Genomic DNA, 25,661 nt, shown 5'->3' with positions numbered 1-25,661 from the left:
TTATGAAACAGAGGTAGGTACAAAAGCACAACCATAGGGCAGAGTTGGAGTCCGTCCGTGGGCCCATTCCTTGCCTCCATAGAGCATCTTGGTGTCACACCACCATTCCCCGTGATCTAGAAAAGCAAAACAAAAAGGTGAATGGTGGAATGGAGTGGTTCTGCCACAAAAGGAGCAGTCCTGACAGAACACCCCTTGACATTTGTATTCATTATTTTCTGTTTTTCAGTGCTCTTTCTATCATTGCTTATTCACAGGCCTTATAATAGTTTTTATGGAGCGCCCACACAAGGACTAGAGTCCTGTGGGGCTAACTACTTCGGGTACTGGTACTCTGTGAGGCATGAAGGCTTTTTACCGGTGTAAGACTTTTTTCTTTCTGGGTGTCATCATAGAAATGATTTGCTCTACAGGGAAGATAAGGTTTTGCTGGTTTCTGTGTTATGCTGATGAATGCTATCCTTTCAAGTTATCTCTCTGATAAATTGATTCTGATGCATCTAACATGTTGAAAATGGTGTTTTTCGTAGTCTGTTCGAATCCCTCATATCAATTCTGATTGATAAACCTGCAAAATTCATGGAAATTCTTTTTTGTTCCCATTACCTCTCCTTTTCACACACCTTTGCCTCAACTTCCACTCAGTACTGCATTCTTTTGGTTCGAGGCATATGAGCTGCAGATTGTACACTTAGCATAGGTCGCCATCTGGTGTTGGGCCCGGATGTTTGCAGTTTGTTTTTCTTCTTGGACCGTCTTTGGAAGTCACGAGTTTGGTGACTCCTCCTTCGGTCCGTACTGCGCATGGGCTTCGGCTCCATCCTCAGATTGTTTTTTTCCGCCATCGGGCTCGGATGTGATACTTCGTGCTCCGGCTTCGAACTTCTACGGTTCCAGCCTCGACGGAAAATCCTCGATTCTTCGAGTTCCTTCATCATCTTCATCTCTCGAAGCGGCACTTTTTTCCATCCCGTACATCGACACCGGCCTTCGGGCCCTCCGCGACTCCGGTCCCGGCCGATGGAAAGGACTCCGTTTAAAAAGTGCCCAAAATGTGGGTCTAAATTTCCCCACACCGACCTCCATCAGGTGTGTAACCTTTGCCTCTCTCCAGAACACGAGGCTAGAGACTGCCCCGCCTGCAAGTCTTTTCGATCGAAGAAGACCATCCGAGATCGAAGAGCTCGACGCACAATGGCGCACTCATCCTCTGCAGCTCCACCGGACATCTTCGGAGACGACGCCGAAGCTTCGGGGCAGACACACACCGAACTGGGGGAAGACATCGTCAGCGCTTCCGAGGCCGACGACTCCGACCTGGAGGACGTAACACCAGGACAGCGGGCCGTGAGTACAATGCCCCCTCCCAACCCCGCGCCGAAAACAAAAGAGACTCAGGTTACTCCCTCGCCTGCCGGCCTGGGCAAAACCAAAACCAAAGCCTCGATCACCCCACCTTCGGGCCCGGTGTCGAAGCACCCAAAGTCTCACGGCAGCTCGGGATCGAGCCAGCCGACGCCCGGTGCCGAAAAACACCATCCGGCACCGAAGCCTGCAAAATCCAGCTCGACTCCGAAACCACCGGTGCCGAAGCCTGGACACTCGGTGCTGACCAAACACAAGCAGAAATCTGTCGGCACCGATGCTCCGGCGCCGAAACATCATTCGACGCCGAAACACACGGAGACCTCAAAAAAGCATGGCGTACACAGACCATCGAAACCTCCGGTTCCGAAATCGCCGGTGCCGACAGACGACTCGGCGCCATTGGCTCTGTTTACACCAGACCCTTTACAAAAGACTTTGTCCAGAGATCCAAAGACTGGCCTTTTGACTGTAATCACCAAGAAACGTCGCCTTGAGGCTCCGGCTCCTCCTCCTCCACCCAAAAAGAGGGACTCTGCTACTTCTCCCCTCAGAGTGCCCTCCCCACTGCCACCCCCCCTCCCCCCTCCACCTCCTCCACCTTTACCTCACTACGATCCGGCCCCATCCCCAGATCCGGATGATGGGGACCCGGACAATTACCCGGGGGACGCCCCAATGGATTCCACTCCACCAGGGACCCCAGATCCATGGGAGGATTATAATAACCCTGATGTACCTAATGTACCTCAAGACGACCTATACCCATCAAGGCCGTCTCCTCCAGAGGACTCTTTAGGGTTTCATCATTTAGTGCAGAGAGCAGCACACTACCATGGGGTGGACATGCACAGTGAACCAGTGGAAGAAGACTTCCTACTGGATACATTTGATTTACAAGACAGGTCCACTTCTATTTTACCTATGCTTAAGGGTGTCACCAAGCACGCTACAGAGGTATTCAAAGACCCTGTCAGAGCCAGAGTACTCAACCCTAGAATAGAGAAGAAGTACAAGGCTGCACCCACAGACCCTGCATACATCAAGGGCCCTGCTCCCCTAGATTCCCTAGTTGTCTCCACAGCTAGAAAGCGGGCCAACTCCCAATCCTCAGGAGATGCCCCACCGCCAGACAAGGAATTCAAACTTCTGGACGCGTCTGGTAAACGCACCGCTTACCAGGCTGCAAACATGTGGCGCATTGCGAACACCCAAGCACTGCTTGCGCGATATGATAGAGCACACTATGACGAACTAGAGGCTCTTATGCAGCACCTTCCAGACAAATACAAGCGCCAAGCTCATGATTTGATACAGGAGGGTAAATTAATTACAAACACCTCCATTAAGTGTGCCCTCGATGCAGCCGACACTGCTTCTAGAGCCATAAATACCAGTGTCCTGCTTCGCCGCCATGCCTGGCTCAGGATATCAGGGTTCAAGCCTGAGGTCCAGACATCAATACTCAATCACACCTTTGACCAGCAAACACTCTTTGGACCAAAGGTAGACGAAGCGCTAGAAAAAATGAAAAAAGACACAGACACAGCGAAGTCTATGGGAGCACTCCAAACACAAACCTCTAAGCGTTCCTTTCGACGCTCGTCCTTTCGTGGCACAGGCAGAGGCTCCTCCACCGATAATGCCTCTACCTCCTACAAATCCCCTCCTCAAAATACCTTTTCAAAGGGCAACCAAAGGGGTGGTTACAGAGGCAACAACAATAAGGGCAGGGGCAAAACCAACAACACCCGTTCTGCCACCCCACCCGCACAATGACTCCCCTCCGCTCCCCCCAGACCATCCCACTCCGGTCGGGGGCAGACTACAAAATTTTATTCACCTGTGGGAGTCCATAACATCGGACAAATGGGTGACCCAAATCATTCGGTCAGGGTACTGTCTCGAACTAACATCTACCCCACCCAATATCCCACCAAGGCACCGCCCAATGTCCCAAGAACATTCCACACTGCTCAAACAAGAGGTACTCTCGCTCCTCCAAAAACACGCTATAGAGCAGGTACCCATCAATCAACGAAATCTAGGGGTCTACTCCCTATATTTCTTAATTCCAAAGAAAGACGAGACCCTCAGACCCATTCTGGATCTCCGGCCTCTAAATGCCTACATACATTCAGACCATTTTCACATGGTCACCCTACAACAAGTCCTCCCACTCCTCTGTCAGGGAGACTTTCTCACAACCTTGGATCTGAAAGACGCATACTTTCACATTCCAATACACCCCTCTCACAGAAAATACCTCAGGTTCGTGGTGGACGGGCAACATTACCAATTCAAGGTTCTCCCCTTCGGGGTCACCACTGCACCACGGGTGTTTACCAAATGCCTAGCAGTAGTAGCAGCACACCTCAGACGTCAACACATTCACGTCTTCCCTTACTTAGACGACTGGCTGATAAAAGCCGCGTCCTACCACCGATGCGTGCAACATACAAACAGCACCATCCAACTGCTTCATCAGCTAGGATTCACGGTGAACTACCAAAAGTCCCACCTCATACCATCTCACACAAAGCAATATCTCGGGGCCACTATAGACACCTCCAAAGGTATTGCCTATCCAAACTCAGCCAGAATCACAAGCATTCTAGCTTTACGCAAAATATTCCTCCCTCAACACTCTCTTCCAGCAAAAGTGTTTATGAAGCTCATAGGAATGATGGCGTCTTGCATCTTCATAGTGCCCCATGCAAGACTCCACATGCGTCCACTTCAGGAGTGCCTAGCACAACAATGGAACCAGGCCCAGGGTCAACTGACGGATCTGGTGTTGGTGGACGGCCGCACACATCACTCTCTGCAGTGGTGGAACACCACAAACCTTTCCAAGGGACGGCCGTTCCTGGACCCGGTTCCTCAACTGACTCTAACAGCGGACGCATCGCTCTCCGGCTGGGGAGCGCACCTCTTACACCTCACAATGCAAGGTCTATGGACGCCACAGCAAAAAACGCTCCACATCAACCATCTGGAGCTTTTGGCGATCTTTCTAGCCCTAAAATCTTTCCAGAAACAGATTTCAGGCAAAGCAGTCCTCATTCGCACAGACAACATGACTGCGATGTATTATATACAGAAACAGGGGGGGGGACACTCTCCCCAGCTCTCCCGCTTAGCCCAGAGCATATGGAGATGGGCAATTCCCCAAAACATCTTTCTCCTGGCACAGCATGTTCCAGGCGTACAAAACACCATAGCAGATCTGCTCAGCAGACAGACGCAACAACTACACGAATGGGAACTGCATCCACAAGTTCTTCACCCATTCTTCCAACAGTGGGGGCATCCTCAAATAGACCTCTTCGCCACCCACGAAAACAAAAAATGCCCAAGCTTCGCCGCCAGATACCCACACCCATTGTCCAAGGGCAATGCGATATGGATGAACTGGTCAGGCAGATTTGCATACGCCTTTCCACCTCTCCCACTAATTCCATTAGTGGTCAGGAAACTACAACAGCACTCCCTCACACTCATTCTGGTAGCTCCGACGTGGGCCAGGCAGCCGTGGTACACCACGCTACTACAACTATCAGTGGTACCACATCAAAAACTGCACCTTTCCCCATGCCTCCTAACCCAGAACCATGGAGAAATCAGGCACCCGGACCCAGCTCAGCTCAACCTGGCGATCTGGCTCCTGAAATCTTAGAATTCGGGTACCTTAACCTTCCCCCTGATTGCATGAACATCATCATGGAAGCCAGACGTCCTACCACTAGAGCATGCTATGCCGCAAAGTGGAAAAGATTCGTAATGTACTGCCGTAACAATACAATCAACCCTCTAGATGCATCCATACAGCACATCATATGCTATCTGCTCCATCTTCACAGGTGTAACCTGGCATATTCATCCATACGCCTACACCTAGCAGCGATCGCTGCCTATCTACAAAACAGACAGCATTTATCACTCTTCAGAGTGCCCGCTATTAAAGCCTTCATGGAAGGCCTTAAAAGAGTAATTCCTCCCAGGGCACCACCCTCCCCTGTATGGAATCTAAATTTAGTCCTTACACGACTAATGGGTCCGCCCTTCGAACCAATGCACAAATGTGAGCTACAATTTCTCACCTGGAAAACAGCTTTCCTTGTAGCTATCACTTCCCTTAGAAGGGTTGGTGAAATACAAGCGTTCACCATACAGGAACCCTACATACAAATGCATCACAGCAAGGTCATACTTCGCACAAATCCGAAGTTTCTGCCCAAAGTCATTACCCCCTTCCACCTCAATCAATCAGTGGAATTACCTGTCTTCTTTTCGCAACCCCAATCTGTTGCGGAAAGGGCCTTACACACACTTGATGTGAAAAGGGCGTTGTTATACTACATACAAAGAACGCAACCCTTCAGGAAGACTAAACAGTTGTTCGTTTCCTTCTCTCCACCACATAAAGGCAACCCCATTTCAAAATCAGGGATAGCTAGGTGGATTGTAAAATGCATACAAATTTGCTATCAGAAGGCAAAGAGAACATTATCTGTTCCCCCTAAAGCCCACTCTACAAGAAAGTTAGGGGCTTCTATGGCTTTCCTAGGGAATATACCCTTAGATGACATATGCAAGGCAGCCACATGGTCTACACCGCACACCTTCACAAAACACTACTGTGTAGATGTGCACTCCAAGCAGCAAGCTAGGGTGGGCCAGGCTGTACTAAAGACACTTTTTCAAACAGCTGCAACGGATACCGGTGGTCGCCGCTAAGGTTGGGTACTGCTATACAATCTATGCTAAGTGTACAATCTGCAGCTCATATGCCTCGAACGGAATATGCTACTTACCAGTATGCATCTGTTCTTGGCATGTAGAACTGCAGATTTGTACACGCCCACCCGCCTCCCCGGCTACCTGTATCCGTTCCAGTACATCTTATTTAGATACAACACACATGGGTTTCTCACTATGATTACCAAGCTCCATCATTTCCCTGTTGGCGAAAAACAATCTGAGGATGGAGCCGAAGCCCATGCGCAGTACGGACCGAAGGAGGAGTCACCAAACTCGTGACTTCCAAAGACGGTCCAAGAAGAAAAACAAACTGCAAACATCCGGGCCCAACACCAGATGGCGACCTATGCTAAGTGTACAAATCTGCAGCTCTACATGCCAAGAACAGATGCATACTGGTAAGTAGCATATTCCTTTCTTCCCCTGTACCCTTTGTACATTGTTGTCCCTTTCCTGCTCAGTCTTTTCTCTCCTGTAAACTTCTCCTCCTCTACTCAGTGTCACCTGTTTGCACACTACAAGTTCTGCTCTCATACATTATACAGCTTTTCTAACTCTCTAGCTTCCTCACCACTCTTCTGAGCCACTGCTGTAGAGAGAGATGGAGACAGAATGTGTGTCTGTGTCGGTCTCTGTCTGTTTCCTCCAAGCTGCCCCTCATCTCCCCGCCACCCTTGCGGTCTCTCCCCTTTTTCGCTTAACAGTGCAGGTCATTTGTGCATATGCCGTCTCCCTGCTTTTGAGCTCTAGCAAAAAACGAAATAATTATTAATTTCTTTATATTTCCAGTCTAATTTTTACCCTTCCTCTTTCTTAAATAACTATTTTATTTTGCATTTCCTTTATTGTTATGAATTGTAGCTGAACATTTTTATTTATGAATACCTGTGACTTGAGATTTTGTGCTGTGTTCCTAGTGACTATTTTCCTTATCTCGTCACCTTCCGTTAAGTGGTATTGACCTTTTCTCTTTGTCAAATATGGAAGGTACACCAGGAATGAAGTCACAGGGCCATATTCTCAAGGAACTATCGCCGAGTTAACCCGTTAAGTGCGCCGTTGGCCAACGGCCGTCGCAAGCACTACCTGCTAGTGCTGCGCACGTCCGTTGGCTGACGCGGCCCTGCCCACCTAATAGAACTCCCGTACTGCGGTGGAATTTGCACCGCGGTAAAGGAGCTAACGGCACTTTATCGCAGCCAAAGTCACGATAAATTTATCACCCCATTCACAAGCTGGTGCTAACAGCCCATAGCACCAGTTTACCTGCGATAGCAGCTGCAAAAAACATCACCACAGATGACCCCGGCAACTATCGCTAATGATATGCAGAGTAGGCGTTCCCATGCAAAAAGCCGCAACATTCTCAACGACCAGCCACATCGGCGAAAAGACCACGAAACATGCAATAAGGCACGTTAGCAGCCGAAAACTACCACCTGCTCTGACCTGGTGCAAAGTCGGACAGCAGCCTGCAACAGAAAAGGGAGCCCAGTCCAGAGCCACACCTGAAGAACAGATGCCATGGAGCCATTGAACATGCGTGGCGGACACCCAAGAGGGCAGCAACACCCACCGCTACCACACCCAGAACCACAACCCCCTCCCCCCGCAACCATCCCCCCCCTCCCAGACCACCACAGATGCAGCATGGTCGAAGACAGCGGACCCACAGAAAAGCACCAGCCTCATAGACTTAGCACCAGAGGATGTCATTGCCCACCACAGGCTCAAAAGGACAACCATCCTATGCATCCTGACCATCGCCCAACAGGCCAACGGCACCAACACTGAGGACAACCAACATCCCACCCCACACAAAGCTGCTGGTTGTGCTGCGCCTGTTTGCCTCTGGTACCCCCCAACCAACACCCGCCAGAGTCGGAGGAGTCTCACAGCCAGCCGCATCCAAGTCCCTCACACCTGTCCTGGATGCCATCATCAGCCTGGTACCCTAGTATCTATACGTCCACCACAATACGCAGGATCCGCTGGAGGCCATGCAAGGACCATACGCCATAGATGGATGCACGCACGTGTTTGGGGCAATACACAGCACACATGTCCTGCTTGTGCTCCCTGGTGACACAGCACACAATCACCGCAACAGAAAGCACATGTCTCACATCAATGTGCAGGCAACATCCGAACACCGTGGAATCTCCACCAATGTTGTCGCCAAATAACCAGCCAGTGTGCATGATTCCTTCATCCTCCGACAATCCATCATCAACCAGCGCTTCCAGGGTGGCACCAATGGGAATGCACTGCCCGTTGTCAAGTACCAAATGAACACCCCACACACCTCAACTCCACAACCATGCAACTCACAACTCTGGCAATGCAAACATCACAAAATCACATACAACATGCAAAACTACATGCCCACCCACCAGACACGACAGAACAACTTACAATGGTAACCTGGGCGAGCCGTGAACATGAGCCATCAATGGCATGGCACCTCAGCCACACAATAGCGGAATGTGGAGAGAGGTGGGAACCAGGCATGTGTGGAGGAGGCAGGAGAACCATGATTGGGAAAGTACACAATGCCAAGAGTGGCAGCAATGTGCTGGACAGACCGCAGTATGCATAACACACCCATATCCATGGCGACATACACCGCTGGTGTATGGAGTGTAGTGGACAGTGGACGCAACCATGTCACCCCAGCCAGTGGGGGAGTTCGTGGAAATGTTGCCTGTTACATCACCCCCGTAAGCGTGAGCAGAGTGGTATGGCCCGGCGTACGCCAGGCCAGCGTAGGGATGTGAATAAAAAGCACGTAGCCCTGGGCGTGGTCCTCTACTAGAATGCACAACGTCTCTGTCAGGGTGGCGCCTCTCACCCCGCCACGAGGCCGACACCGTCTTCGTGAGTGAAGTTGCCTGCGGTCCTGTGCGCCTGCCGTACCGCCGCCTGCTGGACCCCGAACTAGTCAGGCCCGCCCCTGCGCAGCCAGGCCACCACATGCCGGCGCAACCTCCAAGCCCGTGGCCCGCAACCTTGGCAGCCTCCTCAGACCGTCACGCCTCCACGAAACAGGCCCGCTTTAGTCCTTTCTCCTACACTACGGCTCAAGTAGGTCACACATTTGGAACTAGGTCTTGATTACACCATGGCAGTGAACATTATTTAAGGCAGAGTTTGTCACTATACTCCCCTCGATGTGGTGCCACCAAGTCTGTGCATAGCCTACGCTGCGCACGAGTAGGTCACAGATTTGGAACTGAACATCGATTTTTCAAAGGCAGCATACATATCATTACACGCAAGGAGAGGCTTAAGTGGATGATGCAGATACAGTGGTACTGGCAGAATAACGGAGTTGCTCAGACCTGTCTTGGATGCCATCATCTGCCTGATCCCCTGCTCAGCACTCCAGTTGCCACTGACTCAGTGCACCGCAACCCATGGACCGTTACTGATTGAGTTTTGTGCTGTGGAGAGGTTGCGCTGCAATGTCACCTCAGGCGGAGTGGGTTACCTGGGACGTTGATGAGGAAGTTGATGCAGGTGTAGCTCACCCCACTGCATCTGCATCAGGACTAACCCGAAGGGACACAATCCTAGCAATTTCTTCACATGAGCGCTCTCATCTCTAGTGCCCCAACCTCAGTGCACTGCAACTCACGGACATTTCTGTTTGAATATTGGGTGACCGCTGTCCTTGCTCCGGCTCCCTCCATGTTGCTCAGCAGTTGACTCGGTTATGCAGGTGTTTTCTGTTTCCATTGCACTGGTGTCCACTGTTCAAGTTGTTTCCAGCACCAAGCACTCCGTGCGGGCTGGCTTATACCCACCCTACACAAATCTAGCACAGGCGTCACTGTATATGTGAACCTGCCAATAAAGGGGCTGGGCGCAAGTGCCCGTAGCAGTTCAACATGATATATGCATGTGTCCCTGTGGCCTTGTTGTGTCCATGAGGGCCCTGGGCCCTACAACATTACATTGTGCTGTGTACAGCGGACGCAGACATGTCACTGCAGGCAGCGGGTGAGACCTTGGTCATGTAGCTTTGTCGTCAGCCACTCAATACGTTAGAGGAGTGGACTGGGCCGTCGTACGGAGGACCAGCGTCTGGGTGTGAATGATGATTGTGGCTCTGGGCATGGTTCATTGCAGGACATGTGCACATGCATGTGTATCTGTCGCGGTGTGGGTCTCCTTTGTTGGGTGTAGGTGGTCCCTGATGGGACTTGAACACCCACGTATGTGATGTAGTTCGGCTTCCATGAGCTCTAAGCCCACCCGCACCTGTTGGGCCACCACCTTTTGGCATTCTGACACCTGGCATTGGAATGCGATGTGTGCCTTGGTGAAGTGTTGGGAGCCAGCCGTGGTGGCGGGTGCTTCCTGATGTGTGGTCTGTGCAGGGCCTGGGGTCTTCTCTATGTTGCTTGGCTGCCCTGCTCCTGGGGGTGTTGCCTGAGAAGTCCATGAGCTGTTGTAGGGCATCTGTGTTGGAGGTGTGGTGGTTGTCTCCGGCATCACTGATGGGTTGTCTGGTCTGACCTGCTGGAGGTGTTGTTTGTCCCTCTGCAATGTGAAGGTGAGATGTATGTTGACATTGTGTTGACATTTATGTTTGCTCATTGTTCTTGTTTACATGCAGACTATGTGACAATGTACATTGTGACTGTTTGGGCGGTGTTGGTAATTTTGGGGGGGGGGAGAGTGGACATTGGGACTACATGACAGATGTGAGGTTGTACCCGTGCATATGCATCTCACAGTTCCCAGCTCTGTCCAATGTGATTGGCCTGTTTCTGCACATGAGCGGACCCAGTTGTGTCTGTTCTGCAGTGTCGGTGTTGCACTTTGTGCCACATTGTCATGGGATGTGCTGTGATTGCTATGTGTGTGTGGTGCAGTGTGCCACTGGGATGAGGGACATGATCCTGGATCATTGTGGGTGTGCAGTGTGCTATACTTGATTGTGCATGTGTGCCATCTGAAAGAGACAAGTTAGTGATAGATTCCTTACCTTAGAATATCCCCAGGCGTCAGACTGGATCTGGAAACTTTTCGGCAGCAGTACCCCTGCACGTCCGTAGGCGGCGTCGTGCGGCTCCGCGTACGTCGCTGGCGTCGTATTCGCCTCGATAACTTCATCGGAGCCTAGACGCGCCCACGCGCGCTAACGTCAGTTCTTTCTTTTTCCGCGCCAGCAAGTGCAGATCCGCGACAGAGTGGTACTCCTAGTTAATATTTTAACTTTATTTCTGAGACTTATTTCTCTTGCTTTGTCGAGTACTCGACTTCTGGTGCAGTAGAGATGCCCGGGTTTAAGTCCTGTAGGGACTGCCGTCGGAACAGGTCTGTGGCGGACCCGCATGACGTGCGTCTTTTCTGCTTGGGGCACGCCCATGACCCCGAGACATGCCCCGATTGTCGGGCCATGGCACCGAAGGCTTTGCGGGAGCGTTCCCGAAAATTGTTGGAGGCCCGGCAATCGGTTCCGCGACGCTCAAGGTCCCGTTCCCATGGGAGGTCGAGGGACACGTCGCGGGGCCAACACCACCGTTCATCAGAATTGGCGAGAGGTAAGTCAAAGCGCCATAAGAAATCGAAGAGACGACGTTGCTCTTCGTCTACCCCTCACCAGTGGCGGGACGCGGTGGAGGGGGCGGGTGCTCACTCCCTCGCGGCTCCGGTAGAGCCTCCGTTGTTGCCTGCGGCCTACCCGCCTTTCCGAGGCCGTACGTGGCTCTGGAAGAAATACAGGTATTCCTGTCAGCCATGGCCGTTTATATGCCCCATCAGGTCCCTCCGGCGCCTTCGGGCCCCGTGGCACGACTCCATCGCCCGGCCCCGGGCGACCCAAGTTTTCTCATGCAACACCCAATGCCTGAGAGTCTGGTTGTCCAGTCCTCTGCGAGCGCATATTAGACCTCCGGAACGTCAATCGCTTCCTCCGAAAGGAGAAGTTCAAGATGCTCATGCTTGCTCAGGTCTTGTCTGCCCTAGACCCGCAAGACTGGATGGTAGCGTTGGACTTGCAGGATGCTTATTTTTATATATCCATCCTGCCGGCCCACCAGCGTTGCCTGCGGTTCACGGTAGAGCACAAGCACTTTCAGTTCACTGTGCTCCCTTTCGGCCTTACCAGCGCCCCTCGGGTGTTCACAAAAGTGATGGCGGTGGTCGCAGCTCATCTGCGCCGATCAGGGGTCTCAGTCTTCCCCTATCTGGATGACTGGCAGTTGAAGGCGGGCTCACCCCAGGCAGTCGTCTCCCACCTCCAGACTACGGCCGACCTCCTGCATTTGCTGGGGTTCTCCATCAACGTGCCAAAGTCTCCTCTGATTCCCTCTCAGAAGCTCCTCTTCATTGGAGCGGTTTTGGACACGGCACAATTTCGGGTTTATCCTCCCGAACAGTGAGTCCCGGACATTCGGGCTATGATTCCGATCTTTCAGCCCTGGTCCTGGGTTTTGGTCAAGAAGACCCTGAGACTTGTGGGCCTCATGGCCTCCTGCATCCTGCTGATCAACCATGCCAGATGGCATATGCGGGCTCACCGTGGGACCTGAAGTTCCAGTGGACACAGCATCAGGAAAACCTGTCCGACTACGTCCAGATCTCGGAGGGCACTGCACAAGACTTGCAGTGGTGGCTCACGGACCAGCGTTGGGTCAGCGGCAGATCCCGCTCCCTTCCCCAACCAGAGCACACAGTGGTGATGGATGCGTCCCTCCTGGGATGGGGCGGCAACATAGAGAGGCGGAGATCAGAGGTCTCTGGTCTCCGGCGGGTCTCCGGCAGAGTCCAAGCTCCATATCAATCTTTTGGAGCTCAGGGCGATCCTACTTGCACTGAAAGCATTCCTTCCCTCTGTCAAGGGGAGGGTAGTGCAGGTGTTCACAGACAACACCACCGCCATGTGGTATTGTAACAAACAAGGCGGGTGGAGTTGTGGACCCTATGTCAGGAGGCTCTGCGCCTCTGGACATGGCTGGAACGTCAAGGCATTTCCTTGACGGTTCAACACCTGACAGGTTCTTTGAACGCCAGGGCGGACGAACTCAGCCACCGGTGCCTGATGGATCACAAATGGCGTCTTCACTCGGAAGTGGTACAAAGTCTCTTTCAGCAGTGGGGAGAACCTTGGTTAGATCTATTCGCCACCGAAGAGAACGCGCCATGTCAGCAGTTCTGTGCGTTGGAGTTTCCAAGGCGGCACTCGCTTGAAGACGCTTTTCGACACGAGTGGAGTTGCGGTCTGTTGTACGCCTTTCCACCTATACTACTTCTACCCAGAGTGCTGAAGAAGATCAGATGCCACCGGGCCCAAGTAATTCTTGTGGCACCGGACTGGGCTTGAAGAATTTGGTATCCCGAGCTACTCAGTATGAGCGTAGGTCCCCGATCCGACTGCCTCTTCGGGAGGATCTTCTTTCGCAGCAACAGGGAACGGTCCTCCACCCGAACCTGTCCAGCCTCCATCTCCTTGCGTGGAGATTGAGCAGTGGCAGTTGATTCCATTTCACTTGCTTCCTGAGGTCTGTAATGTGATTCTGGCAGCCAGGCGTCTCAACTAAATCTGTTAACGCCTGTCGGTGGAACAAGTTTGTGGCATGGTGCACAGCGAAAGCTGTAGATCCCCTTTCTACCCCTCTTTCTGAAGTGCTCTTGTTCCTTCTCTCTTTGGCCCAGCAGGGCTTTGCTCTGGGCATTATTAAGGGCTGCCTTTCTGCTCTTTCAGCCTTTCTCAGGCTGCCTGATCAGCCCTCTTTTCAAGTCCCCTGTTGTCAATAGATTTCTCATAGGCATTACTCACCTTTTCCCTCCTATTCCTTTTGTGATGCCTCAGTGGGACTTGAACCTGGTTCTCACATACTTAATGTGCGCTCCCTTTAGCCTCTTCATAACTGTCCTTTGCGGTTATTAACCTTGAAAACTGTCTTCCTGGTGGCCATCACCTCAGCTAGGCGTGTGAGTGAGCTCCAGGCTCTTTCATGTAAACCGCCTTTCCTGGCGATTCATCCGGACTAGGTTGTGCTTCGACCACGTCCCTCCTTTCTGCCAAAAGTAATCACTGCCTTTCATCTCGGGCAAATTGTCACTCTGCCCACTTTCTTTCCGCCTCTGCACCCTTCAAGAGAGGAAGAGAGGCTCCACTGTCTGGACCCAAAACGTGCCCTTTCATTCCATCTCAACCGCACACAACAGTTCCGGGTGGATGACCAGCTCTTTGTTGGATACGTGGGCGCCAAGAAAGGCCGAGCTGTGCACAAGTGGACTATCTCCCAATGGGTTGTCTTGTGAATTAAGCCTGTCACTGTCTGGCTAAAAAGGAACCTCCGGTAGGGCTATGCGCCCATTCTACCAGGGCCACAGCAGCTACTACAGCATTGGGACGCGGTGTCCCTCTGCAAGATATGTCAGGCAGCCACGTGGGCCTTGCTGCATACTTTCACTAAGCACTATTGCCTCGACAGTCAAGTCCGGAGAGACGGCTTCTTTGTTCGGTCGTTTCTACATGACTTTCTGGTGTAATTTCACTTTGCAGACCCTCGTCCAGGGTTGGTATTGCTTGGGTATGTATTCTAAGGTAAGGAATCTATCACTAACGTGTCTCTTTCAGATGCACAAGGTACTTACTTGTGTAACGATATATCTGTAAGAGACATCTGAAAGAGACATCTTGCTGCAGATTCCTTAACTTAGAATATCCCCAGGCGTCAGACTGGATCCGGAAAACTTTTTGCAGCAGCACCTCTGCATGCTGGCGCCACACAACCCCGCCCTGATGTCGTCCACGGACGTGACGTCAGCGAAGTCATACAAGTCCCTCCCGGCGCGGTGATGTCAGTTTCCTTCTTTTCCGCTACAACGTGGATCCAGAGTAAGCGGTTTCTCTGGGCTGTTTTCAGGTCCTTTTTTTTTTTTTTTTTGTAACAGTGTGCGATGCCTTCGGGCTTTATAACTTGTACCTCCTGTTCGCAGTAAATGTCCACGATGGATCCACACCTTACCTGTATGTGGTGTCTGGGCGAACACCACGGCTCGACGGACTGCGACGCCTGCCAACACCTCAAGCCAAAGTCCCTGCAGGAGCTCAGGATGAAGCTGCTTTCGGCTCGTCTGTCCCGGTCGGAGTTGTCACGGCCCCCGGCTTCCTCATCGGCGGCAGATCCCTCTGGCAGTGGGTTCCATTTGCGGCGTCAGTCGCCCTCTGGTTTCCAGGTGCGTCGTTCGCCTCGCTCAGGTAAGTCATGACACATGTCGCCAAGGTCCTCGACCTCACTTCCTTCTGTTGTCGGGGGCACTAGTTCTCGGAATCCTCCGGACGTGCGCCCCCGTGAGTTGCCCCTTTTTTATCCGACTTATCCTGGCGCAGGGGTGACTCGGACCCAGATACAGGCCTATGCCGCGGTTTGCCCCCGGCGCCGACTGTGCCCCTTGCCTCTACGGATGATGGAGATATGGCGTCGTCAGGGCCCGGTTGGGTCCCCCTATTCGACCCATAGCACCACTGCCGCGTCGCATAGTCCAGTGGGGCTCCCCATGGCGCTGTAGGTGGTTGCTGGTGCTCGCAGCCCTGCTTCGAGCACGCCTCAGCCTTCCGGACAGGCGTCCGGCGTCGCCTCAACGCCGGATCTGTCCATGCCTCTCCCCCCCTTGGAAATTGTGACCCTGGCGGACTCCCCGCCTCCTCAGGAGCCCCATTAGGACCCTCATTAGTCAGTGGTGCTTCCTTCTTTTGGGCATTGGTTACATCCTCAGTTCCTTGGTCAACCTTCTTGGGGTGGGAGGCTTAGTTTACAGCTCTCACCCACAGATGAGTTGCTGTCCCCTCCTCGGAGGGCTACCGAGGCCAGTGCGGTGTCAATTAGGATTGTCTCCTTGGCTGCTCGTGTTCTGAGTATGCACCCTCCTTTGGTCCCCCTGCCAGTTGACCCTCTGCTGGATGTTCTCCACCACGGTTCAGGGAATGTAGAGCCGCTTCTACCTTTCGAAGCTTCTCTTTATGATGCCCTTTTGGGCACCTAGGCTCGGCCAGCTTCCGGTGATCCGGTGGCTCGTTCTATCTTGCACCGCCACCGTCCTGCTCCACATGATCCAGTTTGCTTATTTGTTCACCCAGACTTTCAGGGGTTTGTCCTGCAAACTGATTTCCCTTCCTTGCCTCAGCTGTTGCTTCCTCCCTCCCGGGAGTCCAGATGGCTGGAGTTGTGGGGCCGTAACATTTTCGCCTCCACTAGCGCAGCTCTTCGATCATTAAATACAGTTTGTCTCTTGGCTCGGGCTACTTCTGCCTTTTGGGACTCTGCCGAGTCTCTTCTATCAGCCACTTCTGAGGGCGCTCGTGTTGACCTCCTTCCTCTTCTCCGTGATGGCCGTGATTTGGCGTAATTTACAATCCGCTCGGCCTTGGATACTGCGAATTCCTTAGGCCATGCTATGGCTGATTTGGTGGCCCTACGACGCCATGCTTGGTTGCGGGATGGCGTCTTTCCGGAGAATATCCGGGAACGCCTTACTGACCTACCCTTTGATGGGGTCATTTTGTTTGATGCCCACGCAGATTCGTCTGTTCAGCGCCTCCTTGCGGGATTTCGTCCTCCCCCATAGGTCTGTATTTCAAAGATTTCCATTTCACATGATCTGGGGTGGTTGCCCTTTTATTTGGCATCCACCAGTTGCACTATGCGTTTTTTAGGCTGGCATTAAGCCTACTGTGGCAGTGTTCCACAGATTGTTTGTGTTCTGTCCTCTGATTGTGGTTTGCCCTAAGAGGTGTTCCCCTATGGTTCTTGGGGATGTGCCATATTTCAAGTGGAGTTCCTGTATGCTATTGTATAGCTCTGCTATGCGTCACTCGGGCATGGAGGCCCCTTTGGGCTGTCTACGTCCAATGTCTTTACCGTTGCACGGTGTTCAGTGTTATGCCTTTGGCGCTATCTCCTTGACGCCATGGGTCTCGCCTTGCTTGAGTCTTGCATATGTGCCTCATTCTCCTCTTCTGGAGGTTTTCGATGTATTTCAACACGCTTCAAAACGTGGCTACCTCCTGCCACGGGGGGCACTAGGTGGGTTCCTCCTACGGCACCCGTAGTTGCGTGGTCGTAGCTCTTCCCCCTTGCTCTCCACCTCTCTTCGCTACTGGTCTGGTCCTACATCTGTATTTCAAAGAGCAAGTCAGTGCTTGTACTCGAGTTTGCCCTCGTTCTGCACGGTGGTGTCTTCTCTAGCACCTTTAAGTGCACTTCGGTGTCTTTTCCTGCATCTTCGGCACTAAGGGTTCCTTGCGTTCCACTCCCTGGGAGGGTCCACCTGCTTCACGATGCTTCTTTCTTGGCCTATACTAAACAGTCCAACTCTTCTGTAGGGGGTGGATTTCCCCCTCCCAGTCGGAGGAAGTGGTCTGGCGATCTAGGGTTCTTCTCAACAGTTATGCGTGTTCCTATTCACAGCTCCTATTGGCACTTTCGGTACCTCTGCGTCCACTCCCTTCGGATGTGTCTTTTTTACTGGGCGTCACCCTACTCTGTCTCCTGTGCCTGCGGGACAGCTCCTCTGATGCAGGTTGTCCCAGGTGCTGCACCCTGCTTCTCTGTATTTCGTGGGTCAGTTCCCACCTCGACCTTCAAGCTCCCTGATTGGGCAGTTCCATGCTCATTTTAGCTTTCGCTGTGGCTGTCTGCTCTGTGCATGTTTTAGTTGTGCTCCACTTCAGCGTGCTTCACAGTGATACTATTCGCCCCGTCATGCCTTTTGGTGACTAGGTGAGCACTTGGCGTGTCTTTGTTCCTGCCTCTGCTCTTCGCTTCCTGCCTGTGGCCTCTCCGGCCTCCCTTGTGTGGGCTGGCTTGGTAGGCTCTGGTTACATTTCTTCTGGTTTTCCTCTAGCTTTCATTGGTGTTCACTTAATGCACCATTGAGCTGGGAGTAGTCCTTCTCCCTCCTTCGTTCTGGACTTTCTCTTCTGTTCTGGAATATGGCTAGTGCTGTTTATACCAGTCAGTCAGTCAGTCAATAAGCTTTATTTCTATACAAAGATATCTTAAAAGCTGAACAAACCCAGATAAACAGTTACAATACTCCACAATACATTTTTAGGTATAAAATACATTAAGACAAATGATTTTAAAAAAACATTTAAAAACAGGATTGTTAGAAAAAAGTTTTAAAAATGTTTTTGTTAAAATTATATGTACATTGTATCTGTGGAAAGGGATGAGCCTGGGCTAGAAAACAAGCAGTACTTAGGTTGTTTGGGAATTAATACTCAGGTTTCTCGCTCTGATAATCCATGCCCATCTGAGGAATTTAGCTATTGCGCAGGCATAAAAGTCCCTAGGGTCAGTTCTTAGAATGCGTAGTGCTTCATGGTGACTACGGGTACCTAGTTCCCTGCAAAGTGGTTTCAGCCAGCGCCCCTTTGGCACTTTGTAAGCTGGGCAGACAAACATAAAGTGTGGAATTGTCTCCTTAGGAGCCTCACAGCTTGGGCAAGAGGGAAGTGTTTGATTAGGTGGCTTCCACTGAGCGGTAAGTTCTTGCAAAGGGAGGATACCCACCCTAAACTTGAAGTACAAAGCTCTATCATATGGTTTTTGTATTGAGTCCAGGTATGGTTCGAAGTGCATTATAGACTTATGCTGCATGAATTCCTCTGTTAGCCTTCCAGCTCTGGGGTTAAGGAGTTCATTCATAGTAACCCACCGCCAATACGCCTTCTTGATTTCAGCCTTTGGTGGGGAGGTTCTGTTGATCCAAGCATCTCTAAGACCGAGGTCATATAGGAGCTTTTTTACTCCTTTTAACCAGTCGATCTTATGCCACCCATCCATGTCCATTACCTCCCTAAGGCCTGCAGCATAATTGGCTAATTCAGGTGTCAGCCACAAGCGGGCCCACAGCAAAAGAGGACGTAATCTTGCTATGTCTCCAAGCGAGTGGCAGCCAACATCATATAAGAGGGGCTTGGTGGGTGTACTTAAAGGCAGCATCAGTAGATCCTTTAAGAATTTGTTCTCTGATCTGCAGATTTGGTCTGTGTTAGATAGACCCCACAGTTCGGCGCCGTAAAGTGCCGAACTTACAGCTCTGGCCTTATATATTGTTAGTGCGGGGGCAACTGGTTTGCTTAATGAAGAACGATGTTCTTTAAGAATTGCCCCCACCACCCTTTTATGGTTCAGGAGCATTTTCTGCACATGTGATCTCCAAAGCATAGAATCAGAAATGCGGATTCCCAAATAATCAAATGTAGCAACCCTCTCCAACGGTACACTATTGAGTGAGGGAGGATTCCTAAACGTTTTAGGTGGGTTTAAAATTAGGAACGTAGTTTTCTGGGTATTTATGGTCAACCCTCTGATGTTACAAAACTGGTCGAAGCTATTAAGAAGAGTCTGTAGGCCCTTTGGGGTTTTTGAGATGAGGAGGGTGTCATCCGCGAACAAGAGAGTAGGGATTTTCCCCCCTGCCAGGGCTGGGGCATCAGATGGTATTTGCTGTAAATGCTCTACCACCCCATTGACATACAAAGAGAATAGGGTGGGGGCTAACACACAGCCCTAGCGGACTCCCCTGTTCACCGGTATCCGTGCTGTTGTCTGCCCTTGTGTGCCCCATCTTATTTGGGCATAATTAGCCTCATGCAAGCGGATTAGCATATTAAGGATATACCTAGGCACCCCCTGCTCTGACAGAACTTTCCACAGGCGCTCGCGAGGGACCAGGTCAAAGGCAGTCTTTAGATCGATAAATGCAAGGTAAAGACTGCCTTTGCCTAGCTTAACCACTTTCCAATATAGTTTATACACGAGGTAGTGGTGGATGATGAGTCGCACAATCACTTAGGCTATTTGCTTCAGCTAGTGGGGCAGTTCAATACAACAAATATGTCAAGATTGAGACAAAATGTTTGGAAGGTGCCAATCGAGGTCAGATATCCCACTACCCAGGATATCAGTAAAACAGGCCACACATGGTCTGTAGTCAAAGCAAAAGGAGAAGACCCCGGCACTCAGCTAATTTGTATACAACACACATTCAATTCGAAATTAGTCATAAGTACTACAAATACCAAATCATAAAGAGAGGAACCAATTCCCATGGGGAGTTTCACAAGACCAACAATTGTAAGCTGTGAATTTAGTTTAATAGTTTAAAGCACAAAACAAATCGTCTTAACACATAGCATCAAAGACTTGAACAAAACATCAGACAGCATGTATGTCCCAAGTCTTGTAGTTCTTATGAGAGCTTTTGACACGTAGAGTGTTCTTTCTGAAACAGCCAACGCGCGTTTCGTCACCACCGTGACTTCCTCAAGGCTGTAGGATAATAATAAGACAAACATTGTAGTTCCTAGAGATTAATATCCAAATTCCTATTACAATCCTTTGTGTAATGAAAATCCTTCCTGAACCCAATTTAATTTAATTTAAAAATCAGATATCAATAAAAACACTGAACGCAATTGGCAGAGAAACTATTTTAGAACAGGTCCTGAAAACCATTTCACCCTCAGTGTGTAAGACAAAAAATGAGTGAAGAAGGCATATAAACGAAAGAAAAGAAACAGTGTGTGGAGCATAGAACAACTCAAAGACAGAAGAAATAGTCATACCCAATAGAGAAGTGGTCAGGCTGAGCCAAAGAGTGATCATTTTTACATACCAAAGCATAAGTCAATCAATCTAAGATGAAAAGTGAAAAATAGAGTATGTAAGTCAGTGTCCCCTTTCTAGAAGGCAATCCAGCCCCGAAAAGGAGAATCATAAATAGAGTACTAATGTATTGCTTTGTCACCTTCAAAAAATATTGTTCAAAGAAGTGTTGTCAATGGTTATAATGGGCCCGATTCCCTATGTGTCCCCTAGGTCCCCGGGGAGCAATCCGTTGAATCCAAGCCTCACTGTCCCCTGTATTTGCAGAAAGCGTGGCTGAAAAAAGAAGAAAGAGCGCAGCAGTCCTCACGATAAAGGACAAAATCTATTTGACAGTAAGAGAGTTCGGGTATAACCCTACCTCTCCCGATCTTAAAACAAGCCAAGCATTTACCTGTGATTATCTTACAGTCTGTTGGGAAGCATATACTGTTTTGGGGTGCCCATTTACAACCTCCAAAATTCTGTCAAATTTGCAGCTTCCATAAGTCAGACGTCATATTACACAGTTTGATAATGACTGTATGTAACACAAATAGAGATGGTAGAAATCAGTCAGTAATAAACAGTGAACAAACCAAAAATAATAAGCCTGTTAAAACGTAAATAAATCATATATGTGTGACTTACACGCACTCAAGGGTTTAAAAACACTAGTTTATAAGATCCAGAAATACTGAATATCTCTTGTCGTTCGAGCCCATTAAAAGCATCTAAGAACAAAAAAGAGTATGTACATTAGAATACAGCCTGTGTACATAGACCGACTTAAACTCGTATAAAGTTATCCCCAAGTTGGAAACAAACTAATTAAAAGAGTAATTAAAGTCTTAAGGAGAACACTTACACGATCCACAGCGAGCCAAATTTGCTCTGCTGTTCTTCAAGTTTCCCGTAGTATCTTCTTAAGGAACCATGATAAGGTCCTAGAATGTATAAGGAAAGTTTTATTTAAGAAGTGAAAATCGAAGCCATTTAGGCTAATGATCCACACTTTACGATTTGTTATTGTCAGGTCTCACTCCCTGTAAAGACGCGGAGAGAGAATAATACAAAGTGATGTCAGCCTTGGTATTGAAATTTATCCCATCAAAGTTGGAGTCAAAAATAAACCTCCTGTTAATTACCACACTATCTGATACACTTATCCTCAGTCACTAACGTATTTGTATAATGGCATTAGTATTTTTGGCATTCAGTAATCGGCATTTACAGAAATTGTGCGTCTAGCGGTTCATTATGTTGTTAACAAACCCAAAAGGCATGTAGAGCAGTGAGAATATGCTCACATTAGTTGTAGCCAAATAACGAGTAAATCTCAAAGTCGAATTTGAACAAATTTAGACGCTAAGAGGTAAAGCGAAAATATGAACCAGAATGGCCGTCCACAGACATCCTATTAAATGTCATGTAGATTAAAGCAAATACCTTCTTTTAAACAGAGTGTCGTCCTTAAAGTTCTGTCGTCCTGCAACAGGCAGTGTTGCTCGTAGTTGTGTTTATATACCCATTGCGTACCGGAAGAGAAACTGACATCGGATCAGAGTTCGTGAACCCGTGTCGAACTTCGAAGACGGGCTAATGTTCCCAAAAGCTGGCGCCATATTGAGATGTGTAAACACCTTAACGAAATTTGTTAATTGTTAAAATAACGACCCATTGTTTTACCAGTTTGGGATGTAACTGAAGATAGGTAATCCTCATTGTGTACGAACGGATTCAATACACTTGTCATCAAAAACTATAGTGGTTTGACAGTGCGAGCGCCATGTTCACGTGTTAAAGTGAGTACTTAGACCATTCAGAAATTATGCATTACAGTTGCTTGTAACCCGATGTGTAAAGGGTTAAGGTCTCAGAAAGTGTGGTGCATAGTAATCGCGATACACAATGTGTATATATTTTGCAAATGTTAGTACATAAGTTAGTTTTGAGAAGAAGGACAAGCGAAAAGTGCACACAGTTTAGAGGTAGAGTGTAGAAAGACCCCCGTCTGTCTTGATCCAAGAATATGATAGTCCAATCTGTCAATTGGTATCTATAGATTCCCTAATCGGCCAATAGAGGAATATTTACCAGAGAAAAAAAACATACATTTGCAGGTATTTCTTTGCGCACAATTCTCATTACATACAATTGTCAGACAGTACAAGATGGCATTAACCACAGTAAGGCAAAGTTAACCCCCCGTCCATTTTAGTTTTTAAATTAAATAAATACAGGGGACAACAGTCCTGTGTTCACAATCTCTGCTATTAACGAGTAGACCTCCAATACATCACAGTGCAGTCCGTGAGTGGGAAAACAATAAGTTGGTTAAACCCATCCACAACATGTAAGTTCCTAATATAGATGCATATTGCAGGAGACATGATTAAGCAACAAAGGGTTACAAGGAGTTACAATGCATATTCCGGTGCCTTTTAGGTTGTGGGCCCTCAGTACAGAGACATATTATGGTATTTATAATATTATAACGTCTTACACAGCGAGTCCATCTCTGACCCAGGCTCTACCTAACCGTTACTCAGACAGGAAAACATGTAGTTCCTTATCAAAGTTTAGGCCATGCTCTACCGCTCTTAGTTTAATAATCCATTGTGCCTCTGTTTTCCGAAGTCTCAGAACTCGGTCACCCCCTCTTTGTTGTGTTTTGATGTGGGTAATACCATGAAACCGGATATCTTTCATCCTTTCTAACGAGTGTGAGTCATTGAAGTGAACCGCAAATGGATATTCTCTATTGTTGTTCCTTACTGCTCTGACATGCTCCTGTATCCGCTCTTTTAGTGGACGAAGGGTGCTGCCCACATAAATACGGCCACAAATGCAAATCAGGCAGTATACCACAAAACAGGTGTTGCAGTTAATGAATTCACGTATTGTATGTTTGACTTGGGTATTGTATTTGAAGTCCATTAATTTGTTCAAGGCAAATGGACAGACATTACATTTTGAACATTTATAAGAACCCTTTGGTTTGTTTGAAAGCCAAGTCAACGTTTGGCCTTTAGGGGGCAAATAACTGGGACATAAGATGTTACGTAGGGTAGTACCCCTCCTATGGGCAACCATTGGTTTCTTGGTAATGTGTTTGGTCAAGGATTTGTCCAGATGTAATAGATGCCAATGCTTCAATAGAATTTTATACACGGCATTACTATGTGTGTGGAAATCAGTCACAAGTGCAAGCTTAACATTTCTCTTCCCTTTCTTTTTCTGTGTATTATGTAACAGGGATTCTCTCGAGGTCTTAAGTAATTTTGTTTTGGCCTTTTTCAGAACAGTTTTTGAGTATCCCCTCTGTAAAAAGCGTTCCTCTAAAATATTCAATTCTGAAGCAAATACTAGAGGGTCTGAGCAGTTCCTTCTGATCCGAGTCATTTCTCCCAGAGGGATTGCGTTAATCTGAGAGCTAGGATGTGCACTACTCGCATGAAGGACTGAGTTGCACGATGTTTCTTTCCTATAAAGTTTGGACAAAATCCTGTTGTCCTCTACATATAAGACTACATCTAGGAAGTCTATTCTAGATTGATGGGCCTTGTATGTGAAGTTCAGATTGTACGAATTCACATTGAGGTGATTCACCAAGTCCCGGAGGTCTCTTTCATTTCCTGACCAAATCATAAAGATGTCGTCTATATATCTAGACCAATAGATGATGTGTTCAGTCATGTCTGGGGGGCCTTCGCGCCAAAGGTGTCTCTGCTCAAAGTTCCCCATGTACAGGTTGGCATATGATGGCGAAAATTTTGAGCCCATTGCGACTCCCACAGCTTGTCTGTACCAGTTACCTAGGTGGAGGAATACATTGTTTTCTAATACTAGACGAGTTAGGTCTAGGAGCATCTCTGTATGCTCGTATAGTGTTGCATCCCTTTGTCCTAGACATTCATTTAGGACACTGAGTCCCTTCTCCAGTGGTATACTGGTATAGAGAGAGCGTACGTCTAGTGTCACAAAAGTGTATTCACTTGCCCATTCAAAGTCTTCTAGCTTATTCAGTAGGTCTCCTGTGTCCCTAAGATATGACGGTAAGTTATGCACTAGAGGTTGTAGATAAACGTCAATGAATTCCGATATTCGTTCAGTTGGTGAACCCAAACCCGAGATAATAGGTCTACCTTGTGGGAATCCCCCTGGTTTATGAATTTTCGGTAGGACATAGATGCATGGTGCCCTAGGTGAACTGTTAAAGAGATATTTGTATTCGATATCTGAGATGAGATGAGATGAGACCCTGTTCTCGAAAGTGGGTGAGCTTCTCCTTGATCACTTTTCATCTTAGATTGATTGACTTATGCTTTGGTATGTAAAAATGATCACTCTTTGGCTCAGCCTGACCACTTCTCTATTGGGTATGACTATTTCTTCTGTCTTTGAGTTGTTCTATGCTCCACACACTGTTTCTTTTCTTTCGTTTATATGCCTTCTTCACTCATTTTTTGTCTTACACACTGAGGGTGAAATGGTTTTCAGGACCTGTTCTAAAATAGTTTCTCTGCCAATTGCGTTCAGTGTTTTTATTGATATCTGATTTTTAAATTAAATTAAATTGGGTTCAGGAAGGATTTTCATTACACAAAGGATTGTAATAGGAATTTGGATATTAATCTCTAGGAACTACAATGTTTGTCTTATTATTATCCTACAGCCTTGAGGAAGTCACGGTGGTGACGAAACGCGCGTTGGCTGTTTCAGAAAGAACACTCTACGTGTCAAAAGCTCTCATAAGAACTACAAGACTTGGGACATACATGCTGTCTGATGTTTTGTTCAAGTCTTTGATGCTATGTGTTAAGACGATTTGTTTTGTGCTTTAAACTATTAAACTAAATTCACAGCTTACAATTGTTGGTCTTGTGAAACTCCCCATGGGAATTGGTTCCTCTC

The 25,661-nt window shown here is 48.8% G+C and overlaps 1 protein-coding gene across 7 annotated transcripts in view; it reads left to right on the top strand.

Annotated features, from left to right (window-relative positions):
* Positions 1-25,661, top strand: part of LOC146811566 (telomerase protein component 1-like) — a 1,575,504-nt gene that overhangs the window by 382,047 nt on the left and 1,167,796 nt on the right. The gene's annotated exons all lie outside the window — the stretch shown is intronic.

This window comes from Triturus cristatus, chromosome 7 (assembly GCF_964204655.1).
Source record: "Triturus cristatus chromosome 7, aTriCri1.1, whole genome shotgun sequence".
NCBI classification, from domain to species: Eukaryota; Metazoa; Chordata; class Amphibia; order Caudata; family Salamandridae; genus Triturus; species Triturus cristatus.
This window is presented reverse-complemented; position numbering and strand designations above follow the sequence as displayed.